Genomic DNA, 23433 nt, shown 5'->3' with positions numbered 1-23433 from the left:
GAACGCCGGGTGCCGAGAAGGGAAATCGAGTCGTGGGCCAGAACGTGGGAACAAGAAGGCGGGCAGCCCCAGCGGGCGACTCGAAGGAGACGACTTTTGAGCTGAGATCTGGATGAGAAGGGGACGGCCCCAAAAGATCCGCAGGAAAGGGGTTCCAGAAGGAGCAGCAAGTGCAAAGACCCTGCCTAGAGGGGGTGACGAGAGAGCGTGAGAAAGGGTGGCGAGAGGAGCTTGAAGAGGTCATGAAGGCCTTGCAGGCCATGGTAACCCCTTACCATATTTGGACTTTCCCACCAACTCTCAGTAGGTAAGGGAATGGAAAACCATTGCAGCAATTTAAGCAAAGTGACACAATCTAAATTAGGTTTTAAAGACCATTACTCTTCCTGGGTTGAGAATGAATTGTAGCGCCACAGAGTGAAGGGGCCATTGCTGTCTGCTGACCTGCGGGAAGTAACAGTGCCTGAAGCCAGGCTGGTGGTGGCATGGAGATGAGGTGGATGGATCGCCTGAGAGTACGTGTTCACACTAATTTTCGGGAAGTCCAGGGTACTGCCTCATTTTACGGATTGGGAAAATGGGACCCAGAAAAGATAAAAGGAACATTCTCCCAACCTGTTCGCCTGCAACTCCAAGAAAGAAAAAAAAAATCACAACCAGTACACACATTTTAGGAGACCTTTAACAAAATTCTGTAGGTAATATACTCTCTTCTACTTTTCTTTCTTTTTAATGCTAACTAAAATTATTGATCCACTAAGTCTTGATCCACAGTTGAACACAGAATGGAGGAGCAGGCCCCACAGGGGAATGGAGCCAGAATTCCAGCCCAGTTCAGTGTGACCCACAGCCTCATAGTTTTCTACCACATTGCCTGTCAGCATGAAATCTCTGGCCCCTAGGAATTTGTCTATTGAACTCAGCAGAAGTCAAGAGCTCTTTGGAGAAAGATGCTCTGCCGTGTCATTTATAACAGTGAAAAAGTGGAAAACACCAAAACTCCACTACAGAGAATTAGCTAAGCAAATCATGGCTCTCTTCTCAAGGAAGGGATTTCTTGTGTTAGGGTCCAGGCTTCCGAGGCTTCCCCAGAGAACAAACTACACAGGCATAGAGATGTAAATTCAAGCAAAGTCTTTATTCAGCTAGCTAGCTGAGGTCCAAGTCAGCCCGATGCAGCGGGTCTCAACAAGGACCCGAGCACTCAAAGCCAAGGGTTTATATAGCATTTTCAAAACACTTAAATCATAGTAATTTTCCACAGCTGCACATTATTCTTGCAAGACATACATCCTGGGGTTAGGCAGGAGCAAGATAAGACCACTCCTCAATTGTCAGGGAGGTTCTGCACGATAAGCTTGGTATGTAGGATTAGCTGACCAAGGTTAGCTGACTAAAGGCCACAGCTGCCCACCATCTGGTGTTCATGATTAGCTTGTTTTTCAAGGCCTTACCCAGTTCCAGTTTTTCTAAGTCACATACTCAGAAAATGGCTTCTAGGCCTTTAAGATGGCTATGCTTATGCTAACCTATTTCTATTCTTACATTCCCCTCTTCTTCTTGTATCTATTTCAATCATGAAATTAGGGGTCATCTGTTTGGTTAACACTCTGATAGTTCTGTCTCAACACTATGATTTGCACGGTGCTAATGCGTTCTTTGATAAAGGTAACACATGGAGTGACTCCGGTTTGGCGGGCCTACTACTCGTTAGAATAAGCTGGGGTGGTGCTGATTACTTCTGTCTTGTTGTAGAGGGAGGTGTAAGTTTTAGGAACTCTCTCAATGCAGGTTCTTTGCCTACTTGCAGAGGATAAAGTGAGTCTCGGTCTTTGTCTTCTACAGATAGGGACTCTAGCTGCTGCTAGGGAAAAGGGGCGATGACCGCTCTGGCTGCTTCGTGCTGAGAAGGGGGTGCAGTAAAGGGTGCAGCTAGGTCTCTATTACTGGTCAGTTGAGAGGGCTTCAGAAGGCTGGCGCTTCTATTACTATTTGCAGTTTTGTGGCTTCTAGGCAAGATAAAACAAATTGTGTTATTAGGTTATGTAGCAACATCTGGAGTTGGATTTTCTATTCTGGAGGTTGCAGTTATTGAAACAATACTTTTCTCTAAAATCACCCTCATTTTTATTAGAAGTAACCAGGTTAAGAAAATAATTAACAGCTGGCTTGATCATTTGCACAAGTGCAGCAAGAAGAGCAATTGATTACACAGGCTCTTTTAAATATGCTTTGCTGGAACTTTTTGTAAGGAATTTCAGATTGAACTTTTAAAGGCCTCTTGAGGCCAGACAGCCAAGCTAGACTTGCCATCAGGCTTTGCCTGCAGTACCTGTAGATTTGGATGAATTCTTCTCTTCTCGAGGTCTCTGAACCTGCCAGGAAGTGACCTTCTTTACTCACCTGGTAAGGCTGCTGGGAACTCTGTAAGCAAGGTACCAGGCCAGTTCTTCCAAGGGGCTTTGTTGGCTTTATAAAGTCAATCTTAGTTCCTTAAAGTTGTTCACATCTGAGCCCATGCACATGTCTCTCAGGTATGACATTCCAGTCAAAGCCCTGGCAGTATAACTAGTGTTCTTAAGTAGTCTTCTCACAAGGAAAGCAGATTCTTATTGAACTCATGCAAATAAACATACTGCCATGGAATACAAAAACAGTCACTGAAAGTTTTTAAACTCTGGAGGGATCAGGAAGAGAGAAGGAAGTTTCAATTCTGCTCATAAAGATAGTCATTTACTAAACTGTTGTCAGTTTAAGAGAACAAGGTTAAAACACTTTATCAGCAACATTTGAAACAAAAAGACACAAAATCATTTTCTTTAGTTTATGTAATCTTATGTAACTAATACTTGTTCTGCTGAAATCTAGTTCTTTACCAGTTTAGGGATAATACTATAAATGACAAAAGACTTACAAATGACAATGGTTAAAGATCTGATGAGAGCTTACTGTAAGACAGTTGACATAAGGAAATTCTGATATTTCTGTAATACAAAACATTCAGTAACAAAGTTTAGCATCATTCTCTTTGACAGTGCTTTCCTGGTAAATAAATATATATATATCAGATAAATAAGCCAAATTAGTCAAATACTTTCTCTAATGAGAAAAAATTTTTCTGACATGTTCCAGGGGCCCTCTGGAAAATATCAGAGTTAACTAGAGGTAAAAGCACTTTTTTTTGAACTTAGCATAAGTGTCCAAGACCAGATACAAAAAAAGCAGAGAAAATGCTTAAGTCTACAGGTCTTCTCTGAAAGCTTCAAGAATGTTTTACTCTTTAATAGTAGATATAAGCTGCTATGCAAATTCTATTAAAAGCTCTAAGATCATTTGCATTAAAAAATATGAAGAGTCCTCTGAAGGACTACTACTAGTAAGATGGCAAACTTCCGGCTTCTCTTCGGGGGGTCCTTGGTTTTCGCCGGCGCCACCTGAAGCCCAATCACCTCTCGCTCCCCTCCCAATCTCAGCACCTAGCCAACAGCCACCAGCTCCGTAGAAGTGACACCTCAATTCATGCCCCTTCCTATATAACCTAGCACTTTTCCCTAATAAAGCAGAACTCTCCGGTTAATTGCTGCTATGTGTCGCTCCTTTCCTTTCATCCCCCATGTTTTTTTTAAAACATACAGCATATAAATTAAACAAGACCTGGTGGTTGTCAAAAAAATCTATTACAACCTTTCTCAAAAGTGGTCACACGTTTGTCCATTTAAACTTTTACAGTGAAACTTGTTTTTCTGGGAGAAACATAATCTTGTCTAGATTCTAGTTTAATTTTTAAGAATAAATTTTGGTTTGTTAACTAAGTGCATTTAATCAGCTGAAAAAGCTTTGTTACCATTCTGCTTAGGAGGATAAATTAAGAAAACAAATAATCAGTAACAACTTTAATCATTTGTTGGTTAGAGATTTTTCCACTTATAAAAATATATGGAATAATTCAGTTTCTCAGGCCATGCAATCATTTTCAATAACAAAATATTTCAAAGGCAAATAAAGCTTATACAGTTGTTAACAAACTTTAGCTTTTAGTCTTTTTAATATTACGATTTCATTTTTTTTTTAAATATTCTGGCAACTCACTGAGACTTTAAGCATGAGAAACTGCTTTGATCTTTCAACATTAAGAGCAGACTAACAGTTAAAGAAAACTGTTTAACTAGAGATTCTAATTTTGCTGTGCACTTGATATCAAGACTCACTTGCTTTAATTTCACTAGGCACGACTATATCTGTAAGAATATAGTAATTTATTCTTCATTTGCCCCATAGTCCCAAGCACATAAGCCGGTGAGAATTAGCCTGGGCTTGCCTGCGGCTTGACTGGGTTTATGTCACTTAATCTCTAAACATCCTGACCCTCCCCCCCAAAGCAACATGCTGAGCGGGTCTTCTACAACAAAAGGCACCACGCTGTTTTCTCTCTTTAAATAAATAGCTGTACTTTAGAACAAAGTTACTTTCTTTATCACAAAACACATTCTTTAGCATGCAGAAGACTTTTCATTCTTTATACTTTTTCTTATTAAAACATACATTTTTTAGCATAGAGAAATGTTTTATTACTTTAAGTAGTTTTAATTAAAACTTAAAACCATTAGAAACTTTAATTTCCAGTGAACACCGAGAAGCAGGCCATTGTAAACTGTTAAACTAACATTCTTTAGATTGACAAATTTATGAACACATTTTATAATTTCTGTAACCATGAGCTTTACAGCACAATCTCTCATAGAGTATATCTTCTTAACTTAGCAAAACTTTAAGGTTTTAGGTTTCTACAAAGATTCTCAGGCAGTAGGTAGGTATACACACTGTAACACACAATTAAAAAGAGGTTCACTTGCTTCAGTCATTTAGTTCACTCATTCGTAACAACTATTCTAGATTACTTAAAGACCTTTACTGAATATTAGACAAAGCCAAGCCTTTAACCATTTTATTTTTAAAAGATTTAGCAGATAACATGACTTAAATGACCTCAGGTAAATTTAGGCAGCTGATAACTACAAGGACATGCCCGCCTCAGGCAAACTCAAATTAGCATTAATGCTTAACACTTTTTATCAGGTTTTCTGGAAGTTTTAGAATACCCAATTTTCACAAGCGCTTGTCTTTAAATCAATTTCATTAATACCATCTGGAGGTAGAAAGATATATTCATTTACACTTAGGGGGTCGTCTGAGTCTATCTCATGGTGAGAAAGAAGGAAAAAGAATATGAGGGAGACAAAGGCGAAGGATGAAGATGCCACTTCAAACAAAATGACTGTTGTATGTGCTTGTGAACGAGTGCCTGTCGTTGCACAGTTTTCCTTCCACGGGGGACGCGAATTTATCTGGGATTCGCGGCTGTGACCCCCTTATCCTGTCACAGAAGTCTTCTAGCGGCGGGCGCTCTAATGGCTCTTAATTGCCTGACCCGTGCCCACGGGGAATGATGTAGTGGCAGAAAGGAGGAACGGAGAGAGCAGGAGAACCTTAGAACAAGGAAACTTAAAATGAGAAGCGCAAAAAAAATATAAACCGAAACCAAAACACAGTAAAACAGTCAATGATAACACTGAGCACACACACACCACATCTGATCACACTCGTTCGGACCGGTCCTTCTCTCACTCTGGTGCGCACCACACTCACCACTTTCAGGGTCTTCAAAAACTCTCATAATTCTCCTGAAGGGCGTCCACTCGGACTGCCGAAGGGTGATGAGCTTGATCTTTTCCTCCTCGGGTGCCAGTTTTCTGCCGATCGGATTTGCCTTCCTAAGGCCGAGTCACTTGGACCCTAGGGCCAGGATTGGTTACCTGGGCTTTTACCCAGGGTCGCTAACCTGGGGGCCAGGACTACCAGCCCGGACTTCCTCACTCGGGACCACTAACCCGAGACCATACACGGGATGGCGACTCCCGCTTTATAATGGATTTAGGCAGACATGAGGGGGCGACCCTCGAATTACACTGCCCCGTCCGGACAATTAGACATTGCCTCCAGCTGTCCTTTGTTCTCAGGGAAGCTGCTCGTATCCCGGATGAGCCCCCAAATGTTAGGGTCCAGGCTTCCGAGGCTTCCCCAGAGAACAAACTACACAGGCATAGAGATGTAAATTCAAGCAAAGTCTTTATTCAGCTAGCTAGCTGAGGTCCAAGTCAGCCCGATGCAGCGGGTCTCAACAAGGACCCCGAGCAGTCAAAGCCAAGGGTTTATATAGCATTTTCAAAACACTTAACTCATAGTAATTTTCCACAGCTGCACATTATTCTTGAAGACATACATCCTGGGGTTAGGCAGGAGCAAGATAAGACCACTCCTCAATTGTCAGGGAAGTTCTGCACGATAAGCTTGGTATGTAGGATTAGCTGACCAAGGTTAGCTGACTAAAGGCCACAGCTGCCCACCATCTAGTGTTCATGATTAGCTTGTTTTTCAAGGCCTTACCCAGTTCCAGTTTTTCTTTCTAAGTCACATACTCAGAAAATGGCTTCTAGGCCTTTAAGATGGCTATGCTTATGCTAACCTATTTCTATTCTTACACTTGTAGTAGTTTGAAAATCTTAATTATAAAGATGATGGAAACGCAGGGAAGGCCAATGATAATACATTAAGGAAGCCCCATGCAAAATAGTGTGTGCACAATGATTACAATTGCCCCAAAACGTGGCCATGTGTTAGGGTTGAGACAATGTCAAAATAAAAATACTTGTGTATTTGGTTGATGGGGTGCTTGTTCCCATTTTCAGGATTGTATTTTACAATTGTTACTTTGTTATTGTAATTAAAGACTGATGTGTCTGAATCCCCCAGCCTAACGAAACCCTAGTTTAGGTCTGCCTCCCTCTGTAACCTTTGCTCACTCTTCACATACACGCTTCATAGAGTTGCATTGACGATGTGGGTAAAATTATAATATTTCCAGAATATCCCACCTGGCTTTGGTACATCTGCATATCAATAGGTGTTCAGAGGTGGAAAGAAGTATGGCTTTAGTGCATTTGCGTTATTCCTCCTGGGTGGAGAGAAGTTCATCTCCGTATCAATGGGTAATTACCTGGGCAAGGGAGGGCTTATCTGTACCTGAGAGGTGAGGGGGAGGGCCGGTTTTTGCTGCTGCTTGAGCAGGAGACAGATGGGCTGAACTGCAGTTTTGTAAGCAATAAACGCATTTTAAACTTTGTTTCTCCCTTTGACTGATTTCGGTTTTTAGAGGTATTTTGCCCCAGGATTTCCTTTCCCTAGGCTTACACCCTGTTCTCCAGCTGGAAAGGTGTGGATTTCTTTGTCCTTTGGGTCCCTTCCATGGGTCATATTCATAACGATAAGAGAATGCTGCTGCCCACAAAAATAAAAGGCACGACATGGTCTACAATAGGTCACAGTTTTTTTATTCTTAATGACGTAATCAAGGAGAAAAACGTCACATTCATACTAAAAATTCCAACTAGACTCACAGAAATTAAGTTTTTAATGGAAAGTCCCAGCCTCCTGTTCCTGTCCAGTGCACACACATGTACACACACACTCATACTCACTCTCAGGCTGGGCCAGAACACCTTTCCTGGCAGCTCCTGGACCAGCCAACCTACTGATGCTGGGGTTCTTGTTCATGAAGCCGAAGAATGAGCTTCACAGTCAAGGTAGGAGAGCAAGGAACCGGCTTTTATTTAGAGATAAAGTGAAAGGACAGAGCTCCCGGCTCACGCCAGGAGAGGACAAGAGAGTCTGTAGTGGTGCATTGTCTAGGGGGATATTTGGGAACGTGAAAGGGTTTAGGGTGTGGACTTGTTAAGTGGTCCCTGAATATTAAAAATTAACATAAGGAATTTCCTGCCTTGATTTCTCTGGGACACCAGCACCTTGGTCTGGGAGCACATCAAAAGGCTGCTTGCCCAGCCCCCAAGGTGGGCTGAGGTATTGTCTATTTGCTAACGAATCTTGCCTCTTGAACTTCCTAGGTGTTAAAATGTAATCTTATCTTTAAGATGGAATTCTTCCTGCCTTTAACCATGCCATCTACAGCTGGGTCTGCAGCTAAGTTAGTTGCTCAGGTTGCAAAATCACCTGTCAGATCTGAAGGAGGAAGACAGCACATAGGCCTGGGCCTTTTAGTATGCTAAAGTGAATCTTACACGTGGTTACAAATGATTAGCATCATAAAACGTGCTACTCTTCTTTATCTGGGGAACATTAACTGATCTCACTGAAGGATGATTCTAGAACTTAATGTTTAACATAGAGTTTTAGTAGGGGGGGTTTCCTTGCATGTAGTTACATTGCTCTGACTGCAAATATCCTGCCCTGCCTCCTCCGGAGGCCCTTCCCCTACTCTGACTACATCTATGGTCCCTGTCTCACTACCTGGGAACTGAGGTAAACAAGCTCTGAGCACTAAACTAAGAGGCTCTGCCTTATGTAGGGTATAACTAGAAGCTTGATTGCTAGACCTGTGCCCAGCTCCCACCCCTCAGACCCGACCGAGTATTTGAGACTTGAGGTTCACCCCCCTCCTCAGTGCCAGTCTTACGCGTGTACAGAAGGTCGTGGGGGTGGGAGGGGAGGTAGGGGCGGGAGGAGTCGTCCCCACCACAACAGTCTTCCTCAGTCACAAGGTGGGGGTGGGTGAGACTGGCTACGTCTACACCGCATTATTTATAAAGTAAGAATGACACTGTGTGTGTCCAAAAGGAGCTCTAGTCCATGAGGAAAGCTGCCAGGGACAGCATTCAAGCCTCTTCACACAGGCATAGCTTAACTATATAGCTAATTCCTAGTCAGTAGCATTTGTACTTAACCACCTCAATGAACCAAGCTTGAAGGAATTTAAAAGGAAATTTAGCTTAAATACAAAAATAAAATTTTATTTTGCTAAACAATGTTTAAATATTCTTTTATTAACTTAAGACACACGCATTCATACTTCTCCCGCAGAGGTCGGGCGCGGCAGCACGGCTCCTGGGCCCGGGATGTGTGGTTTTGGAATGATGGAAGAATGGGGAAGGGCTGAAGGCCCTATAGGAAAAAAAACTTAAGAATTTTTAAGTGTGGTTTCCTAACACATACTCGGGGCCATCTGGCCTACAGTGAGTTCAGGTAGGTGGGAGAAACAGCAGAGGGAAGAGGTCTTTGTGTCCCCTCAGCCCCATCCTCTTGGGCTGCTAGCCCTTAAAAGTGAAAACGCCATTTAATAGCTGTAAAGTGGTGCTACTGTCCACTTTGAATTCTAGGCCCCAGAAACTTGAAACAGTTAAGTCCAGCATTACCAACATGCTGCCACTCACACAATTTGATTCTTCCTCTAAAGTCAATTTAAAAAGCAATAGACAAGCATCAGATGAAGTAACAGGACAAAGCTTTACACATACAATCCAGGGAGGCAGCTGAGTCTGGTGAGGCCTGTGGCAAGGTGGGCCAGGCAGCAGCTGAAAGTGGCGGCGGGCACCCTGCCTGCCCCAAGGGCTTCCCTCCTTGGATTGAGGCATTGCCCCAGGATCTGCCAGGCTAACAGTCTTGAACCACCAAGCTTTTAGGGGCCAAACTGGCAGAGGGTTGGAGCAAAACATTGACTTGGGCTTGGCAGGAGGAAGCAGAACAGCACAGGTGGCACCACCCACACAGGTCTCCAAGGCAAAGCCAGATTCAAGATCATTTAAAGAGAGATCCTGCAAGGACCCAGTGAGGGGCAAAGCAGAAAGAAATGGAGAAACAAAACTCCCCTTAAGGGACCAGAGGAAAACCAGTTGCTAGCCCAGCACGGTAAAGCTTCAGGGATAAACCACTTCCCCGACCCAATCAGATGCACATCAGAGCTGCTGCAGGTGGGCCAGGGCTGGACCCAGCACCCTCCAGTGAAGGCGGCTCTGGCAGGTGGGGAGAGGGAGGCCGCCTGATGAAGCTTATACACTAAACAAGTTGGGGAAGTAAAGTGGACCATATTACAGATGTTTCTTGGATTCTGTCCAGTCTTACCAGTGGAACAACTGAAGTAAAGAAAGGTATTAATTTGCTGCCAATTCAGATAAAAACAAAGTTTGCTGGGTGAGGAAATTAAGCAGCAAGCAGTGTATTTTCTGTCCCTGATACTTACCTGGGTTAACAGGCTACTTACTTCTGGTTCTAACTTTCTAGGAATAATTCGGACTTGGATCTACAAAGTAAGTACAGAAATCCAACTGAGGACTCAGCAATTTTACTTCTGAGTAGTATTGAATGCTGCAGTTGATTCCCCAACATCCCTTTTTTGCTGGAAGGTTTGTCTCTGGCTAGTGGTTCTCAAGCTTGGCCTCAATCAGAGGCCCTACAGTGGGGTGTATTTCAAATGTATCAATGCCTAGGTCCTAACCAATACCCGTTAAATCAGAGTCTAGAGGTGCGTTAGGTGTAAAATTTCCTGGGGCAATTTTAATGTACAACCACCAGTGTAAACCACTGGTTTAAGAGATCCCCTTTGCACAGGGAGATACAACTTCACATCCATTAGGATGACTATTACTAAAAACAAACAAAGCAGGAAATAACAAGTGCTGGAGAGGATGTGGAGAAATCTTAACACTTGTGCAAAATGGGTAATAATGTTGCTAGTGAGAATGTGTAATGGTACAGCCAATGAGGAAACAATATGATGTTATGTATATTTAACCACAATAAGGAGAGAGAGATCTCCTTTTCAAGATTTGGTATGAGACCCAATTCAGGCCAGTGACATGGGGGGAGATAGCTCCTGGTGGGCTTCTGAGAAAAGTTTCCTGATCCTAGAAGAAAGCTGCAGGATGAGATGCACTCCCTTGCTTCTCCAACCTAGCATCTAGGACTCTAGCCATCTGGGAACCAGCCTGAGGATGAAGCCAACACACAGGGCAGCAGACAGATGGAAAGGTGTAAGTCCTTGAGGTCATTAAGCTCCTGATACAATGGACTCAAGTCAGTCTAATCTGAGGGCTTATAGTTGTTAGAAACAGGACACTGGGTCCAAAATGGAGTCATTTATGCTAAGCCCCACATAATCAAACTGAAACTTTGTTTGTTTTCAGTTACAGTTTCAGCTCCCCCAGAAATACGATCTGAAAGCAGTCAGTCAGGACTCACCTGGTCAACACTACTGATATACCCTGCCTGATAGACCCCCGCCATCCCCTGAGGGCATAAACCTTGCCACACCAATCCACCTGTTGCTAGTGTAACTGCTTTGTTCTTGCTCCCTTCTGCCCATAAAAGTCCTTCCTTTGGTTTAACTCCCCAGAGCTCCATTCTATCTGCTCCATTGGATGCTGCCTGATTCATGAATTGTTGAATAGTGACAATAAGGTATTTAAAATTTATTCACTTGAATTTTGTTTTTTAACATGGTTATGTAAGATAATACATTTCTTCTGATTAAATCCAGTTACATTTCTGTAACTTGCTTCTGACAGTATCCAGACACTTGTACAAGTACTGTGGGTATAACAAAAATTTGGAAATAACCTAAAAGCCTAAAAGGGAAATGGGTGAATAAAGAAGAGGTATAAACATTGATGGAGTTACTCTATCACAGTTAAGAGACAAACACATGGCATGAAAGCAGGTTTTATGTATGATATATGAATTTTAAAACAATAAGGTGACTTTCATTGATTTATATGTTGTATATGTGAATGTTTCTAAATAGAGTAAATGGATCACATTTCATACATGATAGCCTATTGGGGAGGGAAGAATTTGACTGGGATGGGAGTAAAAGAGGCAACATATGTATTAGAACTATTTTATATCTGATCTTAAAACATAAAACAAGGTGATCAAATGTTAATAATGGACAATCTGGGGATTCTACATAGGTATGTGTTTGTGATTCTTGATACTGTTCTATATTTACAAATTCTCAAAGTGAAAAGAAGATCCTTTCCCCAGGGCTACCCATGGCCCAAACAAATTTAACTAAGGAAGGCAGAAAAAACCTTCAATAAAGACATAAGAATCAAGGCTAAAGTCTGTTTAATTACAAGTGGGCTTTACTTGTTCAGAAAACTTGCCTTTTTTATTGGTATGAGCATTTTTAACATTCTAACTTTTTATTTGGAAATAATTAAAGACTCCCAAAAAATTGCAAAAATATTACAAGAGGTCCCCCATCACCCTACTTTTCCCAATGGTAACACCTTATGTAACTATAATACACTATCAATACCAAGAAATTGACATTGCCCTGATACAAGTAAGTAGACTGTATACCTTACTGTGATTCACCTGTTTATTCTTTCTTTTATTTTTAATGTCTTTAAGTTACAAAAGCAAGTTGTTCATCAATGGAAGAATGGATAAATAAGAAGTGGTACATCCATGGAATATTATTTGGCCATAAAAAGGAATGAAGCTCTTACACCTGTTACAACATGGATGAACCGTGAAAATATGATGCTGGTGAAGGCAGCCAGACACAAAAGATTATCTATTGTATGATCCCATTAGTATGAAATGACTGGAATGGGTGAATCCTAGAGATAGAAATGAGATTGGTGGATATGGGGACAAGGAGGACAGGAGAAAGGGGAGCGTGCTCCCATGGGAGTGGGAAGCATTCACATAAGGATTATGGGCGCCCTTGTGCCATGGTGAAAATGGGGAACTAGATGAAGGTGGTAGCTGCACAAACATTGTGACTACACTAAATACCACTGATTGTTCGCTTTAAAGTGGTTAATTTTATGTTATATAAATTTCACCTCATTAAAAAGTTTTTGAAAAAAGCAATTTGCTTATTGTAGGAAAACCCAAACATAATAGTATACATACAAAGTTGCACTTTCTTCTTCTCCCAGCTGCTCTCCTCTCCACATCCAATCCTACTGCACAAATACACCTTCCATTAACTGTGTAATATTTAACTCTCCACATTTCCAAAAGTTTTATGATGTACAAAAAGATGCATGTGTCTCTTTCTGTCCCAAATGTTTACTGAGCACTTTATTCACACCAGACAATGATGCAGGTGACTGGAGCACAGTCTGATGGGATTAATTTTCTGGTAGGAGGAGAAGGACAGTAAGCATGGGAACCAGTAGGAATTTCAGATTGTGTAAGTGCTGTGAAAAAATAAAACTAGGTAAGAAGGTAGAGAGTGACATGGGTTGGTGGAGGGCCAGGGTGGCTAGGAGAGGTCTCTGAGCTGAGGACACAGTATCTGAGTTGAATGTGAGTGAGCTACAGAGGTGAAGGTCTGGGGAAAGAGCATTCCAGAGAGAGGGAAAAACTAGATACTTTTAAATAAATAGAATTGTTTGAGAGAGATTGATTTACTGTTTATTCCACCACTACGTCATTGTTCTTTCCCTGCTTTACCATATATTATAAACATTTCTATGTTGGCACCTTGTCTCTTTCACTCCTGTAATAGCTGCATATTATTCCATAATATTGATATACTATTACTTAGCTAATCATTTCCCTATTGAGGGACATTTAGGTTGTTTCAAGTTTGGAGCTACTGCAAACATGCTGGAAAGGACAGCTTTTCACCCTTGGGCATAGAAAACATTTCCAGGAGTTGGGACAGCTGCATCAGGGTCCATTCGCGTGAATGCGTTTTCACCCACTAAACCCTGGGACAGCTGTGGCCTTCATTTGGCCTTGTGTTCAGAAGTATAAAAGAGAAAAAGATTTTTTTTAAGATAAAAGAGATTGGCTTCTCTCTCTGAGGCCACCCGCACTTTTACCTTTTTCCCAATGTTTCAGCGTGTCTCTCTCCCTGAAGTAGCCCGCACTCCCCTTTCTCTGAGTGTGCACTTTCTTTCTTCAAATAAAACTTAAACCTTTCAAGGCGCCTGTCCTCCTTGAGGTCGCCTGCACATTTTCTCTCATTAAGCAACCAACTTTACATGAAACATTTACTCTGCTTCAAAAAAAAAAGGTAAAAAGATTTAAAAAAAACAAACAAAATACTGCGCAGTTGACTAAAAATTACAAATGCTGAGACCCTGCCAGGTGGTGGAATTTGCACTGGGCAATGGGAATGATGTGTTGTAAAATGCCTCAGACCATGAATAAGCATAGCTTTCCAAAGCAAAGCTGTTGTTAAGCTAACCCCGTGTGCACATTCACAGAAAATAGCAGGATGTCCTTGGAAAAACTCTCTTAAAGTTGATCATCCTGTGTCTCAACAGCCCTAGATCAGTATAGAAGGGCAGTGTCCTCCTAAACTCCCTATTGATTCACCCGTTCATTCATTAAACACTTACTAAGCATGTTTTCTATGCAAGGCATTCTATTGGGCATTGGGAACATAAAGAAGATGAAGAAAAGCCCCTGACCTCGAGTTGCTCAGTTTTAGCATGACAGTAATCATCAAGAAGAGCTTCTCACTTTCCTGCTGGATCAGTGCCTCAACCCTGGCAGGTCTAAGCATTTGAAAACCAATGGAGTGGATTCTTTCCTGAATATCCATAATTATTCTATTCAGGGACAGGGAAGTTAATGACATCTACTACTTTTCTCATCTGCAGGCTTAGCAGTTTCTGTCCTTGTCCTTAAGAAAAAGTACCAGGCACTAAGAAACATTGCTAATTTAATTAGAGGTGAAGAACTAACCTATCAGCATGATAATATGGAGCCCTTCGGGGGATATATCTTGAGGTATGGCATCCTACAGTGTGGTTCACTATTTGAGTAAGCTGCCTCCGTTGACATTTTCTTAGGAGTAGGTTATGGGGTGCAAACCTTGAGTGAGAAGGTGCTTTATTTTAGACACACTGTATTTTATTTTTGTTGTGAGTGTAAGATAAAAATATTAACTAATTCAAGAGTAAAGCAGGTTTCCCATATATGAAGGTCTGATTTTTATGTCAATTGTTAATATGTTTCTGTAAATCTGAGGACAATCATTTTAAAGTGGGACACTCTTAGGAAAGATTCTATTGGGTCTTCAGAGAACTATCTTAATAAGCTGTAACCAGAACTTTTTATTAATCAGAGGAATACATTATCTATTATTGGGGGGGAAAATCAATGTCCACATTCCAGGGATTATGGACCACAGGACTGAGGAGAAACTGAAAGCCAGCTTTGCTATTATAACAGAGGTTTCTTTACACTTACAGTTGCCTAAGTGTTGTGTATTTTTTTAAGTATCCATAAAATTGCCAGTTTAATGTTAAACACAATTTCAAACCACTTTAGTGTAAGACTTATTTTAATGCATACCTGACAGCTTCATTTTTGACCTACCTCATTAAGCTGAATTCCCTTTTATCTTTAAAATACAAATATTAAAAAATAAAATTCACCTCTAAATCGAGATTTGGACCTTAACATAAAGTTAAGAACTATCTTTTCCATGTGCCCAAGCCTTTGCTCTGTAATTTCTTTTTTGGGGTTATTAATCATAATTTATTGATCAAATGGTTGTTAACAACAATAAAATTCTGTATAGGGGACTCAGTGCACAATCATTAATCAACCCCAAGACTAATTCTCATCAGTCTCCAATCTTCTGAAGCATAACGAACAAGTTCTTATGTTGGGAGTGGGATTTTTGCTAGGGAGGTAGTAGCGGAGCCTTTAGGAGGGAGGCGCTGCCAGGCTTTAAGGGCTGCGTTTTGGACTTGAGCTAAAAGGCCTGGGGGGAAGGCTGCTTGGGCTTCATTTGTTTCATAGGGGCTTCGCCCAAGCAGTTTATCTCTTGTCCATGTGCGTGAAGTTTTACTTTCACTATTGCGCTGCGCAATCTCACGGCAATTTTCTACAAAGTCAGTGCGCCATAAAACATACTCTCCTCCTGACAAGGCGGCTCGAGCTAGGGAAAGCCAGTCATTAGGAGTCAACCACCGGTCACTCAGGCTTTCAATTAAGGCTAATGTAAAAGGAGCTGTGGGGCCATAATTGGTAACAGCTGTTTTTAAGTCTTTTAAGTGTTTAAGGTTAAGGCGGCGGTATTTCTGGGCTTTAGCTGGTTTTTCTATACGATCACCAGACTCTTTTCCAACATTTATGATTGATAGTGCCTTCGAGGGGAAACCAGGGGCAAGTGTCATGAATAAAGGGAAAAAAATTGTCTAAGATCTTTTCTTTTAACCCTTACTCCTCGTGTCCTGAGGGACTCCCTGAGTCCGCTAAGAAATACCTCGTGGGAGTTCAGTAAGTTGCCCATTAGGATGGCTGGGATTTCAACTCTATGTAACTTGGAATTATACTAATGCAGCTGCAACCACGCCAATGTTCTGAACTACTGGAGGCACTCTCATCAGCTCAGGCGAGCCCTTGCTTACGTAGGACAGTCAGCAAGTATAATCCGCTTGCTCGGACCCTCTAGGGCAGGGACTCTGTAGTCAGAGTCCCTTGTGCAGGCCCTAGAGGTGAACGACCATTAGTCCAAAGTAAGCACAAGGTTTTCAGAGAGGAACAACCAGAGGACAAAACAAGGAATAAATCGCAGCAGCAAACTAGAGGGAGGGGATCAGTGAGAACTCACAAGAGGTATTTAAGATGCTTGCTTGGGTGATGTGTCTACTCACCTCTCCGGGATCTGTATTATGGATGGGTGATCCGCACTGATCCTCAACGCAGAGTCCACATCAGGTCAATACCTGTGCGATGACTCAAATGAATGCCTGGCCAGGGCTTCCGAGCAGACGTTTCAGCAGGAGTCCCAGGGCCCCACATTGGGCGCCAGTTGTCCCGGCCCGCGGGACGAACGTGGAGTGTGCCGGAGACGCCTGCAGAAATGAAACAAGCAAGAGACACAAAGAATGACCAGCAAGACAGGATGTCTGGTCAAGCTGGCGAAGTTTATTGTTTACAGGCTCAATTTATACAAGTAGCAAGTAAGGGGTGGGTTAGGAGATAATTGGACCTTAGGTGGCGCTGGCAGGGAGGTGTTTTCACACATCCTCAAGCTCTCCCTATTTTCAGAGTGAGGAGTCTTGGCTCATCTTCAAGGACAAGATATGTTTTTGTGAGCAGATAACTTCCAAGGACTGCACCGGTTGCTCTCAAGCTTGTGCTTTCCCATGCTGCGTTCAGACGTGGGGGAAGGGATATAGCCCCGGCTCCCAACATTCTTACATGGTGAACAAATTCTTACATAGTGAATAGGTTCTTACATGATGAACAGTGCAAGGGCAGTCATATCACACACAGAAACTTTTGGTTTTGATCACACATCATGCACTATAAACAATCAGGTCAAATATGATTATTCATTTGATTTTCATACTTGATTTAAATGTGAGGCCCACATTTCTCCATTATTATTATTACTATTACTATTATTATTATTATTATTATTATTATTATTATTATTAAATGCTGAAGTGGTAGGTAGATGCAAGATAAAGGTAGAAAACATAATTTTGTGCTGTAAGAGGGCAAATGTAGATGATCAGGTATTAATCCAAGCTAGACAAGGGCAACAAAACATACACAGATGCAGAAGATTTCTCTCAAAACAGGGGGGGGGTGAGGTTCTAAGCCTCATCTCTGTTGATCCCCGATTTCTCACCTGATGGCCCCCCTGCGACTGTGCCTGTCTTAGGTTGTTCCTCCCTTGAGGAATCTTACCCGTCTCTGACTAACCAGTCATCTTCCGGGGCCATACACGGAAATGTAAAGTTGGTAAGTGAGAGAGAAGCAATATTGTTTGAAAAGGTTAGCTTTTTACTTCTTTGCAGATGTATGCCCTGTGGCTTTTATGCCCAGCATTTGTCTTGAGGTATCTTTATGACTTGGAAGAATTACAATACTCGGTAATTTCGATATGAGGCACGAATTCTACTTAAGGGTTGTAATTAGGAAGGAAGAAGAAAAGCTATAGATGTAGCATATGGAAACATGGGAATATTGATTATTTCTTTGACATATCTTCTTGTAGAGTAACATAAGCATGTATAGGTTTTAAACTACTAATTAAATTGTGCACACACATTAACATAATAGGAATATAGTTACATAACCAAAGCAGATCTATAATTACCAGCCATCTCCAGTGAAGCCAAGAAAACCAGTTAGGCACCCTAGGCATTTGTGAAAACTTATCAATGTTATGATGGATATTGTCTAACTGAATTTGAATAGTTTGAGAAAAATCAGACAAATTAAGACAACACATTCCTGGGAACTGTTCACATCCCATATGTTCTTTTAACAGTAGATAGTCTGTAGTCGCAAGATTTTGGAGTGCTGCAACTTGCACTTCTTCTCATTCTTGGTTGAGTTATGACAGTACAGATCCAGTCAAATTTGTTGTTTTACTGTATGCACAGGCCAGCTTAGATATCCCCTTCTTCATTCCAATGGCAAGTCCAGGAACCAGTGGGATGCATGCAGCTACAACTGCAACAGCACCAGGATCTTTGTAGAAGTTTTTTGATGATCATCTTCTGGAATGACTCTTCCAGAGAATGTTGATGTTGGAAGTTCTTCTTCATATAGTATCTTAATTCATTTTCTGGGTAGCCAAATTAGGCTTTGATCCTCTGTATAAACACAAACAAACCCTTTGCCCAAACGTTGATATGCCCTTTATATCATCGTGAAGAATTTATTGGAGATAACCACAGAGTAACTGCTTTTTTTTTTGAGAGGGCATCTCTCATATTTATTGATCAAATGGTTGTTAACAACAATAAAATTCTGTATAGGGGAGTCAATGCTCAATGCACAATCATTAATCCACCCCCAGCCTAATTCTCGTCAGTCTCCAATCTTCTGAAGCATAATGAACAAGTTCTTACATGGTGAACAAATTCTTACATAGTGAATAAGTTCTTACATGGTGAACAGTACAAGGGCAGTCATCACAAAAACTTTCGGTTTTGATCACTCATTATGAACTATAAACAATCAGGTCAAATATGAATATTCGTTTGATTTTTATACTTGATTTATATGTGAATCCCACATTTCTCCCTTTATTATTGTTATTTTTTTAAATAAAATGCTGAAGTGGTAGGTAGATGCAAGATAAAGGGAGAAAACATTGTTTAGTGTTGTAAGAGAGCAAATGTAGATGATCAGGTGTGTGCCTGTAGACTATGTGTTAATCCAAGCTAGACAAGGGCAGTAATACATCCACAGATGCAGAAGATTTCTCTCAAAACAGGGGGGGGGGGGTGAGGTTCTAAGCTTCACCTCTGTTGATCCCCAATTTCTGACCTGATGGCCCCCCTGTGACTGTGCCTGTCTTAGGTTGTTCCTCCCTTGAGGACTCTTACCCATCTCTCACTAACCAGTCATCTTCTGGGGCCATACAGGGAAATGTAAACTTGGTAAGTGAGAAAGAAGCCATATTGTTTGAAAAGTTTAGCTTTTTACTTCTTTGCAGATTTATGCCCTGTGGCTTGTATGCCCAGCATTTGTGTTGAGGTATCTTTACCACTTGGAGGAGTTATGATACTCAGTGAATTCGATATGAGGCATGAATTGTATTTAAGGGTTGTAATTAGGAAGGATGAAGAAAAGCTATAGAGGTAGCAAACAGAAGAAAACATGGGAAGATTGATTATTTCTTTGACATATCTTCTTGTAGAGTAACTTAAGCATGTATAGGTTTTAAACTACTAATTATATTGTGCACACACATTAACATAATAGGAATACAGTTACATAACCAAAGCAGATCTATAATTACCAGCCATCTCCAGTGAAGTCAAGAAAACCAGTTAGGCACCCCAGGCATTTGTGAAAATTTATCTATGATATGATGGATATTGCCCAACTGTACTTGAACAGTCTGAGAGAAATCAGACAAATTAAAACAACCCATTCCTGGGAACTGTTCACATCCCGTATGTTCTTTTAACCATAGATAGTCTGTAGTTGTAAGATTTTGGAGCGCTACAACTTGCACTTCTCCTCATTCTTGTTTGAGTTCTGACAGTATAGATCCAGTCAAATTTGTTGTTTTACTGTATGCACAGGCCAGCTTAGATATCTCCTTCTTCATTCCCATGGCAGGTCCAGGAACCAGTGGGATACGTGCAGCTACAACTGCAGCATCGCCTGGATCTTTGTTGAGGTTTTTTGATGATCATCTTCTGGTATGTCTCTTCCAGAGAGTGCTGATGTTGGAAGTTCTTCTTCACATAGTATCTTAGTTCATTATCTGGGTAGCCAAATTAGGGTTTGAACCTCTGTATAAACACAAACAGACCCTTTGCCCACCCTTTGATATGCCCTTTATACCATTGTGTAGAACTCACTGGAGGTCACCATACAGGAACTGCTTTTTTTTTTAAGAGAAAGGCATATTATCAGAAAAGTGTACATCCATAGTCAATCATCTGACACCCTTTAAGTGATCAAAATTAAGGATATTTAAAGCATGCATTAATCGTTGATTTACAGTTAGTTTTATCCTATCAGGGAGTAATCCCCCTTCTCTTTCTTTTTTTTGTTATCTTTAATCTACAGTTACATGAAGAATATTATGTTTACTAGGCTCTCCTCTATACCAGGTCCACACTATAAACCCCTTTACAGTCACTGTCCATCAGCACAGCAAAATGCCATAGAATCACTACTTGTCTTCTCTGTCTTGTACAGGCCTCCCCTTTCTCCCATCCCCCATGCATGCTAATCTTAATACCCCTCTTCTTCTTCCCTCCCCTTATCCCTCCCTACCCACCCATCCTCCCCAGTCCCTTTCCCTTTGGTACCTGTTAGTCCATTCTTGGGTTCTGTGATTCCGCTGCTGTTTTGTTCCTTCAGTTTTTCTTTTGTTCTTATACTCCACAGATGAGTGAAATCATTTGGTATTTCTCTTTCTCCACTTGGCTTATTTCACTGAGCATAATACCCACCAGCTCCATCCATGTTGCTGCAAATGGTAGGATTTTCCTCTTCTTATGGTTGAGTAGTATTCCATTGTGTATATGTACCACATCTTCTTTATCCATTCATCTACCGATGGACATTTAGGTTGCTTCCAATTCTTGGCTATTGTAAATAGTGCAGCGATAAACATAGGGGTGTATCTGTCTTTCTCAAACTTGATTGCTGCGTTCTTAGGGTAAATTCCTAGGAGTGGAATTCCTGGGTCAAATGGTAGGTCTGTTTTGAGCGTTTTGATAAACCTCCATACTGCTTTCCACAATGGTTGAACTAATTTACATTCCCACCAGCAGTGTAGGAGGGTTCCCCTTTCTCCACAGCCTCACCAACATTTGTTGTTGTTTGTCTTTTGGATGGCAGCCATCCTTACTGGTGTGAGGTGATACCTCATTGTAGTTTTAATTTGCATTTCTCTGATAATTAGTGATGTGGAGCATCTTTTTATGTGTCTGTTGGCCATCTGAATTTCTTTTTTGGAGAACTGTCTGTTCAGTTCCTCTGCCCATTTTTTAATTGGATTATTTGATTTTTGTTTGTTGAGGCATGTGAGCTCTTTATATATTTTGGATGTCAAGCCTTTATCAGATCTGTCATTTACAAATACATTCTCCCATACTGTAGGGTTCCCTTTTGTTCTATTGATGGTGTCTTTTGCTGTACAGAAGCTTTTCAGCTTAATATAATCCCACTTGTTCATTTTTGCTGTTGTTTTCCTTGCCCGGGAAGATATGTTCAAGAAGAGGTCACTCATGTTTATGTCTAAGAGGTTGTTGCCTATGTTTTTTTCCAAGAGTTTAATGGTTTCATGACTTAAATTCAGGTCATTGATCCATTTTGAATTTTCTTTTGTGTATGGGGTTAGGCAATGGTCCAGTTTCATTCTCTTACATGTAGCTGTCCAGTTTTGTCAGCATCATCTGTTGAAGAGACTGGCATTTCACCATTGTATGTCCATGGCTCCTTTATCAAATATTAATTGATCATATATGTTTGGGTTAATTTCTGGAGTCTCTAATCTGTTCCACTGGTCTGTGGCTCTGTTCTTGTGTCAGTACCAAATTGTCTTGATTACTATGGCTTTGTAGTAGAACTTGAAGTTGGGGAGTGAGATCCCCCCTTCTTTATTCTTCTTTTTCAGGATTGCTTTGGCTATTCGGGGTCTTTGGTGTTTCCATATGAATTTTTGAATTATTTGTTCCAGGTAATTGAAAATGTTGCTGGTAATTTGATAGGGATTGCATCAAATCTGTATATTGCTTTGGGCAGGATGGCCATTTTGATGATATTAATTCTCCTTTCTGGCATCTGTGATCTCCCTCTGGACTCCGGACTTCATCCCATTTCTCTTGTGTATTTCTCTGCATCTCTGTCAGCATGTTTATGATTTTTATTTTGAATTCTTTGTCAGGAAGACTGGTTAGGTCTGTCTCCTCTGGTGTCTCTGTGATCTTGGTTTGCCTGTAATTTTGTCTTTTCATGGTGATAGGAATAGTTTGCAGAGCTGGGATTAGTGACGGCTGGAAGAACTTCCCTTCTTGTTGGTTTGTGGCCTTCCTCTCCTGGTAGAATAGCGACCTCTAGTGGCTTGTGCTGCATAGCTGCATGCAGACAGGGCTTCTGCTTCCTGCCCAGCTGCTATGGAGTTTATCTCTGCTGTAGTTCTGGGCGTGACCTGGCTCGGGCCGCTGCTCCAAAGTGGTGGAGTTGCGTTGGAGGTGGAGCGGCCAGAAGGCTATTTATCTCCGTAAGGAGCCTCCGTGCTCCCTGCAGCCCAGGGGATCAGAGTGCCCAGAGGTACCCGGATTCCCTACCTCTGGACTAAGTGTCCCGCCCTGCCCCTTTAAGACTTCAAAAAAGTACCCGCCAAAACAAAATAACGACCACAAAAAAAATAAAAATAAAATGGCCGCTCTTTTTTCTTTATTCTCTGGCACTAGCCTTGGGCACCCACTCACTGGACTTGCTGCCCTGTTTCCCTAGTATTGGGTTCCCTATCACTTTAAGACTTCCAAAAAGTGCTCGCCAAAACAAAACCAAAAAAAAAAAAAAAAGGTGGCTGCTCGCATTTCTTTTGTTCTCCAGCGCCGGTCTCTGATACCTGCTCACCGTTCTTGCTGCCCTATTTCCCTAGTATCCAGGGCCCCTCGCATGCACTGTGTCTGCGCTCTGGTCCAGATGGCTGGGGCTGGGTGTTCAGCAGTCCTGGGCTCCTTCTCCCTCCCGCTCAGACCTCTCTCCTCCTGCCGGGAGCTGGGGGGAGGGGCACTCGGGACCCGCCAGGACAGGGTTTGTATCTTACCCCCTTTGTGAGGCGCTGGGTTCTCACAGGTGTTGATGTGGTCTGGATGTTGTCAAGTGTCCTCTGGTCTTTATTCTAGGAAGAGTTATCTTTGTTATATTTTCATAGATATATGTGGTTTTGGGAGGAGATTTCCGCTGCTCTACTCACGCTGCCATCCTGGCTCTGCCCTCTGTAACTTTCTTATTTTTAAGGGTTTTATATTTACAAAAAGTTGATACCAAATATATTACTTGTAGAGGAAAAAGAAAAAAACCCCTAAATCCTGTGTTCTGGTTTTAAACTTTTCCTTGTTTCCACTGTCAGGGCATTTTGACGCTGGAGTTACTGGGCTG

General features: G+C 41.6%; 1 long non-coding RNA gene across 2 annotated transcripts; it reads right to left on the bottom strand.

Moving 5' to 3' along the window:
* Positions 1–1497: 1497 nt before the first annotated feature.
* LOC140844095 (uncharacterized) lies at positions 1498–23433 on the bottom strand. 2 transcript variants are annotated; one of them, XR_012122314.1, is made up of 3 exons: positions 20625–23433; positions 16485–20191; positions 1498–2677 (listed from the first exon to the last, which is right to left on the bottom strand). It is a non-coding gene; the product is annotated as an uncharacterized lncRNA (long non-coding RNA). The 2 variants fall into 2 exon arrangements; XR_012122313.1 differs by having other exon boundaries at positions 1498–2009.

Source organism: Manis javanica, chromosome 10, assembly GCF_040802235.1.
Source record: "Manis javanica isolate MJ-LG chromosome 10, MJ_LKY, whole genome shotgun sequence".
NCBI classification, from domain to species: Eukaryota; Metazoa; Chordata; class Mammalia; order Pholidota; family Manidae; genus Manis; species Manis javanica.
The sequence above is the reverse complement of the archived record's forward strand: the minus strand, read 5'-3'. Positions and strand labels throughout refer to the sequence as shown.